The sequence below is a fragment of the Pimephales promelas genome, chromosome 4 (assembly GCF_988280905.1).
Source record: "Pimephales promelas chromosome 4, fPimPro1.hap1.1, whole genome shotgun sequence".
NCBI lineage: Eukaryota > Metazoa > Chordata > Actinopteri > Cypriniformes > Leuciscidae > Pimephales > Pimephales promelas.
Window position 1 is genome coordinate 26,936,414 of NC_142772.1, and position 19,900 is coordinate 26,956,313.

The window sequence follows — 19,900 nt, forward strand, 5'->3', positions numbered from 1 at the left end:
TGTCCAATAATGGCAGACAGGAAACAAGGAGCTGGCTTAAGTTCAGGAAGTAGTGCAGCTGTGCATAAAGCCCATTAGAAAAACATTTACAGAGCAGCACCATGTTCTACACACCACAAGAGGGAGTTAGAGGCGCATTTAGTTACGAAGACCGCCAACTCAATATGATTTTACTCTCCTTCCCAGCTATATTTCCCCAGACTCTGTTTTGTCCAAGTACATTTTTGTCATCATCCGACAAGAGTCTACCATATGTTGACCTGAAAATAATTTAATTTTGTGATGGACTGTTAATCTGTCCAGGGTGTCCAGCATCCGCGACCCGAGATGCTGGGATAGGCTCTCTGTGACCATACAGAGGACGAGCGGTTTGGAGGATGGATGGAAATTTAGCTCAATTTAAAATAGCTTTATTTTAAAATATCAAAAAAGCAGAAACAAATACACAAAAACATAGGCTAACCACAAAAACAGACTGACAAGAGAGTTATGGATCTCTCACAGTTGTATTAATGTACAGCTGTAGCTAAAACTATTAGCACAGACAAATTGTGCTTCAGTAGCCTATTTGTAGTAGGTTATTTTTTCACGTTTTAAGTTACACTGGAAAATAACAGTAAGCATTTCATAAGTTGTAAAGGCTTTTATTGGCAGAAGAAAAAGAATTCTTGCAAAGTGTCTTACAGTGTGGCCCTTTCTTCTTTATGACCTCTGCATTTCACTCTGGCGTGTTGAATATCAGCTTCTGGGTCAGATCCTGACTGACAATTTGTGGATTTCTGCTTGTCCCCTGGCCTTTTGAGGATTGATCACAGGTTCTCAATGGGATTAAGATCCTGGCCACAGATCCAAAATTTCAATGTAATAATCCTTAAGCCACTTCATTATCAATCTTGCCTTGTGAAATGGTGCTTTATTACGCTGGAAAATACACAGTTCATCATCAAATTGCTCCTGAATCGCTGGGAGAAGTTACTCTTGCAGGACGTTTTGATACCATTTTTTTGGAGGAGATACATCCTGGCAACAATCCTGGCAATTGGCTGTGTGTTAATGTATCCAATGTGACGGCCCATGGGTTTCTGGTTTCTGTCAGGATGCTTGGGTTTGTCTTTGTGTTTGCAGGGTGAACTTCTGGGTGAAGTGGTGCTGAGGCCATCACATACATCGGAGTCAGCTGGCCACTGTCTCTAGATGGCATAAAACCCGCCCCTTCCTGATTGGCCTGCACCAGTCTTCCGCATGATACTTATAGTTCCTGGAGAATTTCAGTCGGTTTTGATGTATTTCTAGGAGAAAGGTGTCATCTTTGCTGCCCTTCTTGACACCATGGCTGCCTTTGCCTCACTCACTGTGCGTGCAGATTAACTCACACCGGTGTTGAGCAGATCTGCACTATTGGTGACACGATTCAGTGGCTGGAAGACACTGTTCGGATACTGGCTGGACACTCTGGGACATCCCGAAGTCTCTCCTTGAAGTGCTTGATGATTAATGGTTCTTTCAGGTGCGATATTCTTTGCAGCAGTTTCCTTGCATGAGGTCATTTTGATGCAAAACAACGATGGCTGCGACGTCTTTGAAGCTAAACACTGATAACACAAGAACACATTGAATGATTTAAGCAACACTGACCATCTTCTTCTCAGCCATGATATTTTCTTTTTTTGTTTGTTTTTGGATTTAAGTTAAATTCTACTCCATTAAAAAGATGTGAAAATGTTCCTTCAGTTTGAGCAAAGAAGCTAAAGTGAACTTCACTCTCGATCCACAAACCTAAAAAAACAAAAACTTAGTCAGTGCTACTGTACACTGAAAAAAACATGTAGGCTATGCATGATACCGACATAATATTGAAAACAGGACAGCAGCTAAACCCTTTAACATCACCACCACCACCACACATTCAACAGAAGCCCACATTGTCGGAAACTCTTCCACCAAAATATAACAAGGACACACCAGAACCTCTGCCCAGTGCCTGACCCAAACAACACCGAACACTGCTAAATAATCAGTCCCTTTAAATGGATTTAAAGACTAAAAATCGGAATTAAACTGATTGTTAAAAAAAATCCAGAGAATAGACTTGTGAAGTTCTCAATAGCAGGCAAGAGATGCAGACTTTCAGACGTGCACCAGAAAATGTTACATAATAGCCTAACACTAGATGGCAGTAGAGTCATTTAAAATAACTTGCCGAACAAAGCGTCCTCTTTTTGCTTGATCGCTGGATGGCAGAAGAGTTCGCGCTTGTGACAAATCAATAACACCCGATCTGCTTTTTAGCCCCCCAAAAAGGTTGCAGTTAGACTTTCATTTCGACAACACGCATCAAGCTAATTCATTCCAAAATCGATTGTTACAACACCTTCTTTAATGTTTTGCTTTTCTGACCAGGGGGAAATGTAAGCTAGCACTTGCTTCATGCCACAGGCTCCTCACACGCAGACACAACTGTCACCCCAAACCCACATTTCTTCTACACTGCCATCTGCTCTTTGGCTTCATTTGCATTACACTTAAGATTGTAAATTGGCGGTAAAATATATATTTTTATGCGTTTAAGTTTTTTTTTTTTTTTTTTTTTTTTTTCTTGAATTTCTTAAAGGGGACCCTAATTGGAGTGAGGCTTCACCATTGAAATGCTCCTGTCGGATGTCACACAATCGGCCACCTGCACACGACACAAATTATGTGTCCGTACAAGACGACTTGTCAACGACTGTTTGGGACATTTGTGAAAACAGGAGGACAGCAGCCGAACGGGGCTCCCGTTCATCACAGTATGTAGCCTATTCCTGCCTCTCGAGAAAGTAGAGATTTTGCTTCTGAGTCGGGTATAGCTTCATCTTGCATTAAACTTCGAGATTTTGTTCGCTTATAATGTTTCTAAGTTTTCGTTTGGAAGCGCTTTTAGTTAGACTATTTTTAACCCCAGTTAATTTCATAATACGCACGAAACTGTTTAAATTAAAACGACTCAATATTTTGTACTTTCTTCGACTTGATTTTGCGACTTAATTTGTTTAGGTTTTAAAAAAAATAGATTTTTTTTTTGACTATGCTGTGAAAAAAAATATAATGTTGTTTATTTCCCCCCACTCTAACAGTGATAGACTATTTTGCTTATACGTTTCTCGTTATTTAAACATCTATGTCTGTTTAATAATAGCCTAGGAGTTTTTTATCTGTTGCTCTTTATTCTAAATCTATTAATATCCAGAAATTATTTCGTTTGTATTCACTTTGAAAATATCAAAATAAAACGGTAAAATAGCACGGCGTTATAGAGCGCGCATAATATTTTTTGTGGAATAGCCTACGTTAAATAGCTATTAATAGCAGGTCTAATAGAATGGCTAAATAATAATATATTTTACAAGTTAAGAGTTAAAGAATACTTAATATTAAGGTTCATATTATTAGAAATAATAGCTATTCAAATGATTATCAAATAAAATGTGAATAGCCAATTGTATTTTATGTTGTTAGCCTATTATTGTTATTATTATTATTCATTAATCTTCATATTAAAAAAAATATTTGAGTTTTAGTCTTGAATAGCCTACTAGCTACAAAAAACTTTTATTTAAATTAAATTAAAATAATAAAGTTTAAATGATAGTTGTTGATTAAACAACAACAATATAGGCTAATAATAATATGCTAATGGTTGCCTATATTTCTTAACAATAATTAGCCTATATTGTTGTTGTTTAATCAACAACCATCATTTAAAGTGTATTATTTTAATATAATTTAAATGTTGTATTTTGATTAAACAACAACAATAGGCTAATAATAATATGCTATGTTATTTATTAACAATTATTAGCCTATCTATGTCTCTAGCGTGTTCTACGGTAGGCTATAGCCTACGCAGTGTCCGCATTAGAAAAGGAACATGTTCTGTTCCATTTGAACCATTATTTACATTCGTCCTGACACGCTGGCAGATTTATGTCTCCCTCATATCGATTTGCGCAAAATGCTGGAAATCACAGCGTTGCTAAAATCAAGACACTGTGTTTCCAAACGCATGCATCACTGCGGAAAAGATCAAGCACTGCCCCAGTCCAAGCACATCCAGCCCGACAGAACAAGTCCTCGGATAGGACGGATCTCAAAGAGGCCACCCGTGTGGATTTAATGGCAGTGAAAGTATTATGTGGAATCGGATTGAGGGAGATCTAGACATCTGTCAAAAGCAGCCAATAGAATGTACATTAGTAATATTGAACCAAGAAAGACGTCGGCAGATCGGGGAGGATTAAGTACAATTCATAATCTGATCACGAAAACTCGGCTGCTTGAAAGCATAGACTACAGGCCGACATATACAGATCAAGATGCCCTTCTGTGTGATATTATTCACAACCCTGCAGCCTAATGTTATCGCGGACTGGGAGACCGTCGTCTATACCTCCAAACCATTTTCTGTACATAAATGACATCAGAATAAGGTTACTTTCCATAGTCAAATATTAGAAATAAAATGTAGCTAGGATATAATTTGATCTATTTATTGACACAGAAACTAAATTTGCTATCAGAAATAAGTTTTTATTTTTGCACATAATGCATAACAATATTTTTCTACAAGTCCATGATGACCTCAAAGAAATCACACCAGACTAAATATTGGTGTCAGACAATGGATCGTATAAGCGGGATAGACAACAGACTGCAAAGAGGGACAGCTAATCTGATCTGAATATGACAGGGGCAGTGCGGTGGGGTGGTTGGGGGGCTGCTTAATTATGTTGTTGTTTTGCCTTGCTGTCATCACCCCCCCCCCCCATATGAAAAAGAGGTCCATGTGAATAATTGAGATAAGTATACATATTTCTGTGTTTTGAGTTTTCTTTCTGAAGTCAGCCAAATATGCCCCATAGACATGCTCTGTTAAAGATGCAATATTGTTACTCCTATGCTGATAAAAACAAATCGGTATTTGCCATGTTTTGGAAAACAATGCTATTAGGACTTGTTTAGCATGATAGGCTTATTATTGTGCATCTTTTGAACAATTTACTTAATAATTCAGTTAACTCTTTTTGAAGCACAACAGATTTCTGTTTCGTGATGATTAAAATGTGTGAAAAACAAGACAATACTAGCCTTTACATGTATTTGTATTGAAAACACAGACTAATGTGCATTACCGAATAACATGCCATTTGTCCAAATGTTTCACGTTAGATTCAGGTCAAAGTGAGGAGTGTATAGATTATGATGGACATTTTTAAGCCTATGAGGACTCAAAATGCTGTGCGCTTAAAGAGCTGCTTAATGTAAATACAAACGAGGCAAACATCTGAGGATCATCCGAATCCCATATATTAAACTGAGCCGGATACTTTAGTAAACTAAGGAAGAGATCCAAAGCCTATTAAATCTAAGAGAAGTAGCCTTGAGTTTAGGCAAATCCATCTATATGATTGTTACCTTGGGAATGGCTTGAAACATTGTTGCGTGACAGGAGACATACCACAAAGGAGCAGTTTTCCCTGTCAACCTGTAATGTGACTGTCAGGGTTAGCGTTGTTATCGCTCTATCTTAGAATGTCTATATAATTTGATCCCGAACGATGAAATATGGAAGATTCCCATGATTTCCATACTTGAAACACCTTGTTTGAGAATCTTACATTTTCAACCTCCTCCTTTATGTGCTAAATTTCAAAGCCAACAGTGAAGATGCATGTGCTTGGGAAAGAGAGAGCAGCATGGCAGTGGTTTGGATTTTGAATCACCTGAGAATGACCCGTGAGCTTTGTTTTGCTCAGAATGCTGGGTCTTCAGAGGAACCACATGCTATTTCTGGCTTCCACCTACAGCCATCAAAACATCTCACACAATGGGCCTTAACAAAATATGAATGCCAGGGAGGTCAACACTGAATGATGCCACATATTACCCAAAATAAATTCCTTTCAGTAAGTAAAAGGAAATGGAAAGAGACACCGCAGTGAAGTAAGAGGATGTATGCACACATTTTGAGATTTTGAAAGCCAAACCAAATTTAGAGATTTTTTTTTTTAGATATATAAACAAAAGATCAATCTTGCTTAAAGATCAATATTGCTCCATTTCATCTCAGGAAGTTTGGGATATTGATTAAGCAGACTTGAGTGGACATGACTCCTAAGTGTCAGAGAAAGGCTAATCATTCTTCTCTGGATAATTAGTTGACTTAATTATTGTTCATTATGAAAGCTCTGTGTTACTTCCAATGTAATTAGACAATCATTATGGCTCTGATTAACAGACGCGGTTTCATTTTTTTTTTAAATTAACCATTATTAATTAGTATATATTAACAGAATATATTAACACAAATAAATCTACACTTTAACAAAATTGCATTCGATCAAATTAACTTATGTACACATCAAGTTCAGCAAAGTGTGCATTTTCTTTTTAATTTTGCTCAAATGAGCTCATTCAAAACTCAAAATATGACACTAATTTTTATAACACTAAAAGGTTATAGTCCTCGGGTGTCCGGTTAGCTTTAATCATATATGCATTTGCATTTGTCGAGAGTGTTTCTCTCATTTGTTTCAAAATCATCAGACTAAGTATAAAATGTAAAGTGAAAATGGCTGATGCAGAAATGGTGTCTGGCTCATGCAGAAGTGCTATTACTGCTGGACTAATTATGTATGTGTGCACAGAACCGTTGAATCTGAAATGTCAAATGGAAAACTGGATGATAGTGCAGGGCTTTTACTGATATGTTCTTAATATCTTACTTCTACTCTCAACTGTCTTTTATATCTATATCATCACGTCAAGAAAAGACTGAAATCACTGTTTATCAAGATAATTTACAATTGATATAGAATATGTTACATTCTATTATAATGAACATAATTATATTATAATGTACATTTTACATACTATTATCTTATATTATTATCTTGTATTCACTTTAAACGGTGTACTTATGATTGAATGAACTGCCTTAAAATTTTGCATTGCTCTTTTAAAAATAAAGACAAATGTTTGTTTGAGCGGACTGCATTACAGAAATGCCACCCTGCGGCAAAGGTCATTTATTTACTAAATAACACATGTATGCTTTAAATGTCTTACATATCTATAACAAACAACAGTATTAAGGTTACATTGGATTAATGGATGGCAATACATTAAGTCATGTGCGTATGTTGCTGTCTACTCTCAAAGTCATGTCAACGGACAGATGAAGGCAACAGCTGGATGTGAGACATAACAACTGGCTATCAGAGGAGCGGTGGGAATGAACACTGTCTTGATCCTCTCTTATGGCATGTGAGGGTTTAGAGGTGGTCAACAACTGGACTTCCCTGTTTCAAAAATATTTTCTTTTTTTAATTCATTTTCCTACACACACACAGCCAGGATATTGGGTGAACTATCCTTTTAAAAGACAATCAAATCCTGAGAGATTATAATATATATCTGAGCACAGCCTGACACAGAACAGACATCCTCCTGTTGGGAAAAAAAGGACTTGCTCCTCACCCCTGGCTTCTTATCCCATGTTAGAAAAACTTGAAGCAATTGCTTTAAGGTGCTGAAATGACATGCTGACAAATGTTATGTTTAGACTAATAGTTAAGACAGTCTGTGGGGGGAGCTGTACATGTCCCTCTGAGTACGCTGGAGACACGTTTACAAATGGACTTTCCCCTGATGACAGCTTTTAAGTAAAGGAGATCAGTAAGACTGCAGATTGTCTCCATAGTAACTTCCACGAATTAAACACCTGAAAAGAATGAAAGATTACTGGGGCCTCTTCCTCTCTTTCGGCCTTTAAAGCGGACCAAATCATGACAACCACCACAGGAAGTCGTCTTGGGAAACTTTTGACATTCTCTCTGCAGTGGTTTATAAAATGGCTTATGAGACATGTAGGATGCCAGTGTTTAGGAGAACAATATGAATAATATGGAACTGTGGATATTGAGACATAAAACAGCTTTTCATATTTAGTTTTCTTTCTTTATTTTTTATTTATTTAAAATAAAAATATAACATTATACCCTCCCCCAAGTAATTCTTGAATGCTTGCTTGCTGCTCGTTTCATTTGATAAAGATGAGAATTTTAAAGCATTTTCTACAAGAAACTGCACATCTTTCCTTTCCTTCCATGATATTGTGGCTCTTGTTCTTGGTATGTCCTTTCTGCTACTGAATTATACAAACTTTGTAGACATTTCTATAGAAAGAAAACAGGCTTTTCACCAACAAACAGTTGTATATATTTCTTTTTCACAGGTAGCTTATATACTGTAAGATGTGTTTCTGCCTGTGATGCAAGAGACATTCAATCTGGGAGACTGTATGTATGTAAAAAATGAAATACTTTCTAGCAATGGCTGGTATTAAAAAAAACAAAAAAACTGGACAAATGCATGAATGACCTTGACAAAAAAAAAAAAAAAAATACTTAGTCCTGTCAAAAGGGATATGCTTTAAGAGGTGCAGTCGAAGAGTTACTGCAGCTGATGCTGTTGTTTTTTTCATAAGTGGCTGCCTGCCATGCAGAGACCCTCATTTGTTTGTCAGGTCTCATCAACACAAACTCAGACACTCACACTCTGACCATTCATACGGCTACAATGTTACAGAGTCTCTGATATTTCCAGGAGGATGTATATATGAATTGATGAGGTCGATTGTAAATCAATCTTATAAAATCTCTATAACAGTTCCTGTTTTTGGAAAAACTGCATTGTGATTATGTAGAGATTAAATAAACTTAGAGCATATAACAGAATAACCTCATGAAAGATCATGTTTTTTTTTTTTTAATTTATGATATTTGAATTCATAATCAACAGCAAAGTAGGCGAATGACATGCTTTCAAAGCAACTCTAACTAAAACTGTATAGATGCAGCAAACAGTCGTGTCAATCAAAAATTCAAAATCCATTAGCAACCTTGTGGCCCACTACATAATGAAAACACACGCTCACTTTTGCCAGAGTCAGATAAAAACATCACTTCAAGTCTCTCGGGACAAGAAGAGCCATTTCATGTCTGCATGAAAAGCAGAGTTGTGGACATTTGAAATTATTCTTTAATTAAGAGATATTATGTGTGCCACACATTGAGATATTTCCATAAGCACCATTGTGGATGGGTGTAAACCAAACTGTGCTTGAGTGAGTGCGGTGCAATTATTGTGAAGGTTAGGTGTAGCACAGGGGGGTCAGCATCATGGCTGGCTTTCTTTTCAGACCAGCACTTTAGATGAACTGTTGCCATGATCTGAATTGCATTTAAAAGGAAGGCCTTAAATCAGTGTTGCACTGTAGTTCCTCCGCTGGCACAATAGCCATGCAACTGTTGTTCTATTATGCGTAAAATATAATAATATCATTATGCAGGTGCCTCAACTATTAGAAGTGCTTCACAGAAACACGAATCTTCTTGTAACACGATCAATTTGTTTCATGCAGGAAGAAAGTGAACACGCTCCGAGTCCCTGAAGGTGCTAACTGAACACGAGTCTTTTCCAGGGCAGCACCTGGAGACTCTGTTTGTGACACGCTGTTGCCCATGGCTGCCTTCCAGCAGTGCTTCTTCAGGGATCCCAGCATGTAGAACAACCGCCTCGGATTCTTCAGCCACGCGCCGCCTGAAACTTTAATGCTGACACGAGGAACGAGTTGTCCAGATGTGAACAGGGAATACCTCCGTGATACGGACAGTAATCCCACCTCCTGCGAGTGTTGTACGCAACACTCAAGACATAGGGAGTGATGACTGCTTGAGTTAATTTCTCTTACTTTTTCTGTACTGTTTTGCCAAATGACAAGTTTCATACCATCTGCTTCCTTTCCCCTGTTAATAAGTTTTCCCAGCCAGCTGAGTGGCCACTCAATTATTTAGTACGGCGGGGCCGCTGTCAGATTCACATCCATGCTTCCATGTCCATCTCACCGAGATACAGCCAAGGATGTTCATCACACTGTTAAAAAGATATAATGTCAAAGCACAAGCACAATAATGAATATACTGGCTTTCACCAACCAAATTGTTTACAAATTACAAAATCCTTTTCAATGTGATCTATGAAATGTATGTCAATTTAATGCATGTATACTGTATAGGCTATATTTGATATCAAACCATTTGACACTATTAAAAATATTCTAACAACTATTATTATAAATATGATCAAATCATTCAACTAATTAAGTTAGAAATCATTTTACAATGATCTTTACATGCTCAGTTTATGAAGGCTGTTTGAATATGAAATATCAAACTATTTGAATATCTATTTGCAAACAATCTTTTTATTTAATGTAGCCTATTATTTATGTAAAGATCATTATTAAAAGGTATTGATAGTGGGGTGAAACGATACACGTAGCCTATTCGTATTGAACTGATTCGCATACGCAATAGGCTACGCATTACAAACCGAACGATTCGTTGGACCATTTTTCCTACTGACCCAAAACCATCACAACGTTGTGCAACATCAAATGGCACACAATGAAGGTGGAACTAAACTCATTATTTTGTGCTTCACGGACCGTTTATCAGTTTGAACCAATGCCAGTCTTTTTGGTGTCACTTTGACAGCAAATAACTTTACATCTGAGGCGTCCCAAGACCTATTTGTCCATTATTTATTTCTAAAGAAACACGACAATGTAAAAGGCTCCATTACTATCTTACGTTATGGCCCCGTTGAAGCAGTTTTTGTAAAAAATAACGATTGTGTCATAACGAATCGACTCTCCGTCGCACAGTAATGAAATTACCGTGTAGACAAGAAGCTTGCAGGCAATCGGGGAGATGTGGAGGCATAAAGTCTGATAAAGTCAGGGGAGAAGCCCATAGAGAGTCATAAGGTTGCGCCTGCTGCTAGCTCATGGACAGCTAATACTCACTCTCTTCATCTCTGTGAGATTCGGAAGGGAATTATTCAGATTTCACTCGGCACAGCTACTAGAAGACATACAGGCTGCTCATGTGCAGGTTCAGTTTGAGCTTGCGCAGTACGCCGGGCGATCAGATTTTAAAGGGCTTCAATTTTCTCCATTGAAATCAATGAGGTCGCTGTGTCCATTTCTTTTACTGTCTATGCGTTACACGCTGATTTCATGCAGCCGTTAATTTGAAATCGAAATAAAATTAAATGAGATGGCGTATTGTTGAGTGTAGAAATGTAGAAATTTGTTACTCTAAGAATGTATACATTTCTTTCATACTTTATACAGTGAAATTCATTTATAAATATATATATATATTTAGATATAGTTCAGAAAGTAAAAAAAGAAGCAGGAACGAACTATATACATATCCTATATTGGATATTTAAGGTTCTATCAGCGATTTCAGGCCCAAACAAAATTGATCACATTTATCTAATCTTTCCTAACGATCCGCTTGCTGCCTGCCCCATAAGCAGGCTGTCAGAAAACGCGTCTCTGTAGGCAGCCTAGGCTATGAGATCTGCACACAAAAACAAATAGGTACAACCACCACTCAAAATCAAAATAACCAGTGTTTTAACCAATCACCGGACAGAAGAGGGTTTTGTTTGTTTTTGCGCTCGTTCACAGCGCCTGAACGCGAAGTCGGAGCTGAAAAATAAGCCAGCGTCTATATCAACAGAACATGGAAGAGGCAATCCCCAAGAAGAGGAGGATTAGGGCGAGGGAATACCGTCGTTTTAATAATTATCGGGAAGGCTTTTGAACGGTGGAAAGAGCTCAAAGAATTGATTTTTTTTTTAAATTGCGGACGCCGAGGTTGCAGTGTTTCTTCTGGACAAGTGAGTAGATTTTAGTGCTGGCTTTTTGTGTGTGTGTGTGTGTGTGTGTGTGTGTGTGTGAAAATATAGTTCTTTAATAAATATATCTAGCGAATATCAGATTGTGGGGATTTAGTGTATGAGTTGGTTTGTAATAGGCCTATGTGTCTACTTTGTTGTGTACTAGCCATAACATTGTAGCCTATTAGCAATAACATTAGCCTACAGGACTAACTTTAGCCGAATAATAATAATAAGATATTATAATATTATTCCAAATAGCTGTTGTTACCATGAGTTTTACCCATAACGTTAGATCTGTAGAGCTGATTCTGGTACTTTATACAGCTACTTAGTGAAGCACCAGCTGTATGATATGACTCGACTGCAGATTTTATATACATACTTTGTAATACAAAGTAGCCAAGTTCACATTTTACAGTTCACAAAGTGAGCCATCATTGAAGTAGACCGTCATTCTGAAAATAGTCTGTTTTTGTCGCTTTAAGAAATGCATATGATCATTTTTTTTTTCATGATGCATGAAATGGGTGGGAGGGGCGAGCTAACTTGGTTTGTTTGGGATCTCGCCACAAACAGAAGTGGCGTTAGGCTGGTTCAACCAGACTCTAGTACATTTCATTTGTACTGAAATAAAATAAAATTGAGCGGAAGTGCGTAGGAGGGCGCAGCCAGGCTAAAGTGGCGTTACCCACAATCGCTGATCCACTAACATCCAATAGTGTAAATTGTGGCAGCAGCTTCTGGTAAGGCATTGTTGTTTTATATGTACTTCCGGGGTTCTTCCCACCTGAGCCTCGCTTTCGATTTCAAAATAGCGGCTGCGTGAAATCAGCATATTAGACAACAAAGAATGCATATTGAAAAGAAGTGAAAGCCAATAGAATGTTACATTGCAACACCAGCGCCCAGCAGCGCTACGCTTCCACCATTTTGGGGTGAAAGCGACTCGGTAGTCCAGTGATTGCTGTTCACATTCTTCTTCTTTGGGATCAAACTATTGTGCCATGAATTAGGCTATTTACAGGCTTTAAGTCCAGAAATTAGTGACATTTGCCATGGATTTAATGTAGGCCTAGTAACTGTAAACATGGAAATTTGGCAGAAATAGTAAAATGCTTAATTATATCAAACATCCTTTCCCAGCTCTTCAAAACTGAAATATGATGTTTTAACAAGTATTATACATTATTTGGTCATCTTTCAAAGATTCGCCCCCATTTACAAATTCTACCCCCATTTATAAAACATACATTTTGAAGATTTAGGAAAATTCACATTTATTTAAAAAAATCTTTTAATGAATAGGAAATTTCTCTGGCATTTTTTTTCTTTTTTGCTTATCGAAAACGCACCGAACCGTGACACCACCGTATCGTATCGTATCGAACCGAACCATGAAATTTTGTGAACCATTACACCCCTAATTATGAACACCTGTAGCCAGTTTTAACCAATTCACTCAAATGTCTTTACTAAACCTTTGAACCTTTATGGTTATGATCAAGTTTAATTTGCAAAGAGAATTGCATCTTAATATAAAATCCACATCATCACCAAAGGTGTTATGGTTGCTTTTGACATCTCATCAGTATTCGCAAATAAATATTCATAGAAGATGTTCTTAATGTGAAAGTGGATTTAGAGTGATATGATGTTTTTCACTGAACACTGCTCCACTCTAAAGTCCTCTGCCAGAATCATTGCTAACGCTGCCAAGCCCTTTATTGTATTGGCTCTTGCCGTTGTGAATTGTGATCTGAAAATGGTGCTGTAAAAAGCCAGGACCTTTGATGTGTTGTGCTAATTTGATTACCATATTACACTCTTCTGTTTGCATGCACTTTGCCATGTGTACCTCATAAAAGCAAACACTAAACTGCCTTTACATGACAGAGAAACAACACAGCATTGTACACAAAGGACTACTAGTAGTATTGAATGAGAATGGAACGCAAAAGGAATACAATGGATGATGAGAATGATTTATTATTGTTGTTGATGCATGTGTTGTTGTATGTTTAGTTCAAACTGCCCCAACAAACACAAACTCATGCCAATTGTTAGGTTGTTACCCTTGTTGGTGTTTTTTGAGGCAGCGTGAAAATGACAGTTACTAAATGTTTCCCAACATTTGAAATCCAACAATCAACACGAAATACTAACACACTGAGCCAACCGTGTTTGTAGATGCAGTGTTAACCAGTCTGTATACGAGATGAGAGAAACGAATATTGTTATAGTTGTGGTGGACTCTGACATTCTTTTATATTTAGAACAATTTTTAAACTTTATCATACACTTCTCGTGTGTTTTCTAATTAAAACGAAACAACTGAGTAAGTGTAAAGATTCAAGCATATACATTCTAAAAGTAAACAAATAGTTAATTAATTTGTAGTTCTTCTGGCCTGTTTACAGCAAGGATGATAACTATAACGAGAACAGTATATAGTTTTAAAAATGGTCTAAATATAAAAGTGCAGAGTCCACACACCACAACTATAATGAAAACGGCACAGAGAAACAATTATGTTGCAATCACATTAAGAATTTTTTTTTTCCAGCTGATGAAAGATCAATGAAAAACAATGACACCCAATCAGAATCCACCAGATTTTAAAATGTCCGTTCAGGATAACTATAACATGTCATTGTTTTTATCGTTCATCAGCTTGAACAAAATCATTCTGATTCCAAAAATATTGTTTATTTGTGCCGTTATTGTTACAGTTGTCGTCTTTGGTGTGAACACCAGGGCCTTAATGATCTTGAGCATTTAAAGCGGCAGATGCGTGCATAGTGGACACTATATATTTATCGTTATAGTTATTTTTATATTTACCATATGAACAGTCCTTTTCTTTCAGAATTTGAACTGTGGTATGACATTATCGTTGTGTGTGGCTTTGTGTCTTTGAGAACAATTTTCTGCTTTTTTGGTTTAGCTAGCAAGTTTGGCTTGCTTTCAAAGCTCGCAAATGCTATCAAAACTTGAGATATTACCACTCTTACTTTTTAAAAAACCCCATCCAGAGACTGTATTTCTATCTCCCTAAAATGGTGAGGGAAGATCACAACGCATGAATGTTTCCTTATCAATTTTTAATCATGCTGCCCCAGCAATTCTGTCAACAGTGATTCACAATAAACTACAACCCCTGACATATTCCCTCTTTATGACATCTCTGATCCTTTGCCATATGGAGTTTCTTTGACCTTGAAGTAAATATTGAACATGTCAGTCTATGCAAAGACAAAGGCTTACATTTATACATTTGTTTAATTTATTGTCTTTAAAAAGATATTAATCCAAGCTCTTAACGTATACAATACAGACATACGTATACAACACAATACAGTATACATTAACGTATACAATACAGAAAAATTCTGCATGTGAAAAAAATATATGCTGAAACAATACTCTAAACAACTGGGTTCATTCAAGTCAAAAATATTAAAAATGTTTAAATTAGGCTATACAAACAGACAATAGATAATAGTTAATAACAGTAATATATAATAGTTGTTGTTCAAGTAATAGTGTCTGTTGCATAAAATTTCATAAAAAAAAACTGGCAATAGAACATGAAATAACAATTAAAACGACAACACTTGTGAAGCATATCATCATTAATTGTAACATAATATGTGAATCCCTGTGTGTCCCTCACAGTTCTAATTACAATGGCAACGGTCAACACTGCCATGTAAAACATTTATCCACTCAGACTCTAGCGGAGAGAAAATCTGACCGTATTCTTTATTCAAATCTCCCAGGATTCCACATTCTGGCTCATATTGTAACAGGATGTGACACGTAGTCTGCTTTAATCAGCGTTTGAACTGGCAAGAGAGCCACGGCTGGGAAGAGGGCACCACCACCATCGCTTACTGAATGCCAATTGAAGAATGACTGTAAAAGGAAATCAAAATAGTAATGCAAAACAAGCAAACAAAACACACACTCACACTATATATCTATCTGTATATATGTGTATAGTAAATGGGGGGAACATTTGGATTAGCTGAGAGAGCAATGGAGAAAGAGACAAAATGAAACAGACAGACAAAAACAGCCACAGAGAGGGAGTCAGTCTCTTGTGACCTACATGAAAGCAAAGGGAGTGTAGCTGTGCCTCGCTACTCCTGGCTAAATGCACTCTCATATTAATATTTTAAAATGCCGTAATGTGACGGTGAAACCCTCAGAGGACAGATACATCAATTTACCGGGGCCTCGGCTTCGGGAAAGAGAAACAGGGATAATTTTCCATTAGGAGAAATTGTTCATTATGTGCAGCTTCTTAAGAACACATAAACCAAGTCCCCTCTCTCACTTGAGCTGCAAATCCACACTTTTGCGTGAATGGAGACATTGCCCCAGAGCTTTAATGCTCCCGGGTCATTAGTACAAAAAGGTTTGTTGTGCTGTTAAATCTGCTGCATGTTGCAGTGATCAATCAACATGAAAGGGGCTTCCCACTAAGACCAGATCACTGTAAATAAATCAATTAGGCCATGAGAGTCAAGCTTTTATCAGAATTGTTGTCGCACGCACACACATCTGAGGGCTTACAGATTCAATCAAGCAGTGTTCAGGTAAACATTCCTGTTCAGATGCTACTCAACACATATAATACATCTGTAAAAGCATGATGCTGGGTTTATTGCTCAATATTTTAACCATAAAATTACACCTCCAACATGCATGGAGAAAATGGGCTTTATACACTCGGCTATTAAGGTATAATATTCTACAATATACAGAATTTATAAGTTAGTGTGTATTATTACTGTTTAGTAGCAAGTATGTTGTTGTTGTTTTTTACATAAAACATTACATACTTTTCCAAATTAAGTATTTAAGCAGTTTGAAGTATTTATAGCTAATATGACGAACAACATTACGTTTGAGGGAATCTAGTTTTATATATCCCCTTAAAATCACCTTGACACCAGTTAAAAAATAAAGGAAAAGTGAAATTAGTTTTGAGCAAGTTTTCAGGCTTTAGCCTCATCTATTCGCAGATGCCATTTGCTTTGGCATCTTAGTTTTAATTTAAATTTTGTAATTAAGTGTTCAAATACTTGCAGGTCCCTGTGTATAGAAAAAAAAAAATTAAATTCGCATTTTTACAGAACATTCCAATTCATTTTAAATTAACATTCAAAGCTAAACTAATAACTGTTCTTCTGTACAAAAAAAAAAAAAAAATCAGCACATATAAATGCTTTTCTCTTACTCCAGCCAATATTGTATGTCTTCCCACAGCTAATAAGTTGCTCTTGATGATTCTTTTTCAAGTATTCATCCTCTTCTTTTGTTCTCGTTAAACTGATTTGCATGTCATTGAGTTTATACACAATGCCCTAATGAGAGATTAACGAGTCACTCAGTAATTATCATCAATTTCATAATTACATGTAGTAGTGTGGCGTAATGGTCTGCCCAGTACGAGGAGGGATGAATGTCTATTCTGAATGTTTATTGACACCAGTGAAAAAAACTCAAAGCAAACATTTCAATCTTTCCAACGGTCAACACTGCTGGAGTCACAGTTGCTTTAGTTACAACAATAACTGTGATGACTCTTGGTGGACAACGTTAATTGACTGATGGACACTCGTCTAACAAAGGAAAGAGAGAGCACATAAATAAATAAACATATCTTGTTTATTAGATAGATTAGATTTGTTTATTAGATTAGATAGAAATGATATTAAAAAATTAAATATAATTATTTCAGTTTAAAGATATATGATAAAAACTTTAAGTCCAATTTTTAGACAACAACGTTCAGTATGATAACATTATCAATAATTAAATCGCGGCAAACAAGGACACATTGCAACCTGCCGAACCGACTGTCAGCCTCCCCATGACATCACGCTTTCCTCGAAACACAATTATGTAGCCAAAGGTAAACAGCCACACTGAGGACCTATGCTTCCTTTTTTTTCCTTTCGCTCAGTCACCAGATGGTTCCATTGAGGGAAAGAAATCACTTGCATGACTTGGCTGTCTGCTTGTTCTATTTGCTTACTACTCAGAGACAGGGTCGCAATGAAGTCTCTAATGGTTATAAAACACCTGCTCAGCCAATCAAACAAACAAAACGCAGGGGGGGAATGAAAGCAAAATACCTATGTGATCAGGTTAAAAGGGCTGCTGGCCACGAGGGCTGCAGATGAGACAGGAAGCACAGGCAGATGTTCCACGTATAGAGGCACGAGTATTTGACCTTACCGCCACAAAGCGGGATACAATCAGATCTACAAGATAATAGATAATTGGATATTTGTTATAATAATGGGTATAATAAAAACCACTGTTGAGCAAAGAGGCTTGTTGGATGATGTGGCGTAGAATTTCAGGAGAGTGCAGAGATTAGGAAACATTAGGAGTCCGGGAACAATGGGTTATTTATAGAGCCCCACGTTCATGGGTAACATATAGTTAGGCAAAGTGACTGTGAAACATTTATCTATAATATACAGCATGTTGAAAATGGGATGTTTGTCTTAGAGAATGCAATATAAATCTTGTTTTTTGTCATCTCAAATGTCAACAATGCAGAAGATTTTTGCAATATGATGAACATTTAAATGTATAACCAACAATTAAAAAGCAAATAACCCTCTAAAGGTAAAAGCTTTCTTCACAGTTCTGACCATTTTTCCTAAGCATTAAATGTACAAGCCAATTCAAAATGAATATAATATATTTAGTAACGCGTGGCGAAAATTAAACTTTTGCATCAAATGTTTCACTTCAGAATCATTACTCTCATTTATTGCTCATCATAACAGACAAATGCTGTTGCACTCACATCTAGACTGTATAAATTGCCTTTATCAGCTGATGATTTTTTTTTTTTTTTAGAAATGAATTATTATGTAAAACTGACTCATTGTCACTGTCAAGGTCAAATTTATGACATGTTACAATAAAGCTGACATCACGTTTTCTGCTTCAGCAAACAAGGCAGCAGTGTTCAATTTCAACCTTCTGTTTCTGAACCTGAAATACAGCAGCAGGAAACTGTAAGCCAGCCATCTCCTGTGATTAAAACTCTGTGAGATGGCTATGAATACATTAACAGTGAGACATTTGCATGCAAGAGATGTTTTTCTCTTTTTTTCTTTTTTGAAACTGCCATTCCTCTTGTCTTCAACATCTCAATCACGTCCCAGTTCCCGACCCTTTGTATTAGCAGACAGAAAGTGATGGACATCCTTTCACTGCCTGCGTGACCTCTGGTAATCCTGTTTCACAGACCGGCTCCCCGCTGAAGAAAACACAATGGCGGGCGCTGTACCTCCTCCCAGTCGATATTCTGACAGACTTGATCGAGCAAATTAGTATGCTTTGGTAAGGGCATGACCAAAGACCTTTTCAACACCCCTGTGAATCAATACAAAGACCAATGGATGGCGTGTGTGGTTTTCTTTTTCTTCTTCCCTTTTTCTGGCTTGCACCTTGCGTTTGTAAGACTCCCACCTTGCCTTCACCTTCCTGAAGCTCTGGCATGAAGTTCAAATTGAAACTGTGTGTGGGGGGGGGGGGGGCTGGGGGGGAAACAGTTGCAAGATGGAAGTAAAAGGTATTCGGTGTCTTAGATGTTAAGGGAGCGAATTGTTTGTTAATGGATACACATGGCAGAACCAACAATGTGAGACGGAAACAAAAAAGACTTCTGTGAGTGTGTGTCTTTGTAACTGTCATTCTATTTTTTGAAAATATGTTTGATTTTGTTTTAGAACTGAAGATTGGCAACTTGGCTGAACTCCAGAAGTGAAAGCCTGGCTCTTTCATGGCTCTTTTCAACACCAAGTTCTACTAATATCGGTGAGATAACAATCCCACAACCAGATATCACTGACACGCATTCCCTGTAGAGATGACTGGCACATCCAAAACTGAGCTCAGTGAACATGCTGAACAGGTTCACCCGAAACAAGCACACATCCAATGCATTTACATTTTTTATGGACAGAATAACCCTCCAAAATCATAGCCGTCCATTTCCAGCGTTAATTGTGTGTGTGCTTATCCCCTTTTCTCCACTCCCATCCATTGTGCCATGGTCATGCCAAGCTGA

General features: G+C 37.1%; 2 long non-coding RNA genes across 2 annotated transcripts in view; both read left to right on the forward strand.

The window, feature by feature from the left end:
• The first annotated feature begins 1,225 nt into the window (after positions 1 to 1,225).
• LOC148981713 (uncharacterized) lies at positions 1,226 to 12,051 on the forward strand. Its single transcript, XR_016168324.1, has 3 exons — positions 1,226 to 1,507; positions 2,612 to 2,786; positions 9,461 to 12,051. It is a non-coding gene; the product is annotated as an uncharacterized LOC148981713 (long non-coding RNA).
• A 324-nt stretch (positions 12,052 to 12,375) lies between these two features.
• Positions 12,376 to 19,900, forward strand: part of LOC120461676 (uncharacterized) — a 28,622-nt gene continuing 21,097 nt past the window's right edge. The window contains exons 1-2 of the long non-coding RNA XR_005618229.2: positions 12,376 to 12,539; positions 19,560 to 19,647. This is a non-coding gene — a long non-coding RNA (uncharacterized LOC120461676). The remainder of the gene's footprint in view (positions 12,540 to 19,559; positions 19,648 to 19,900) is intronic.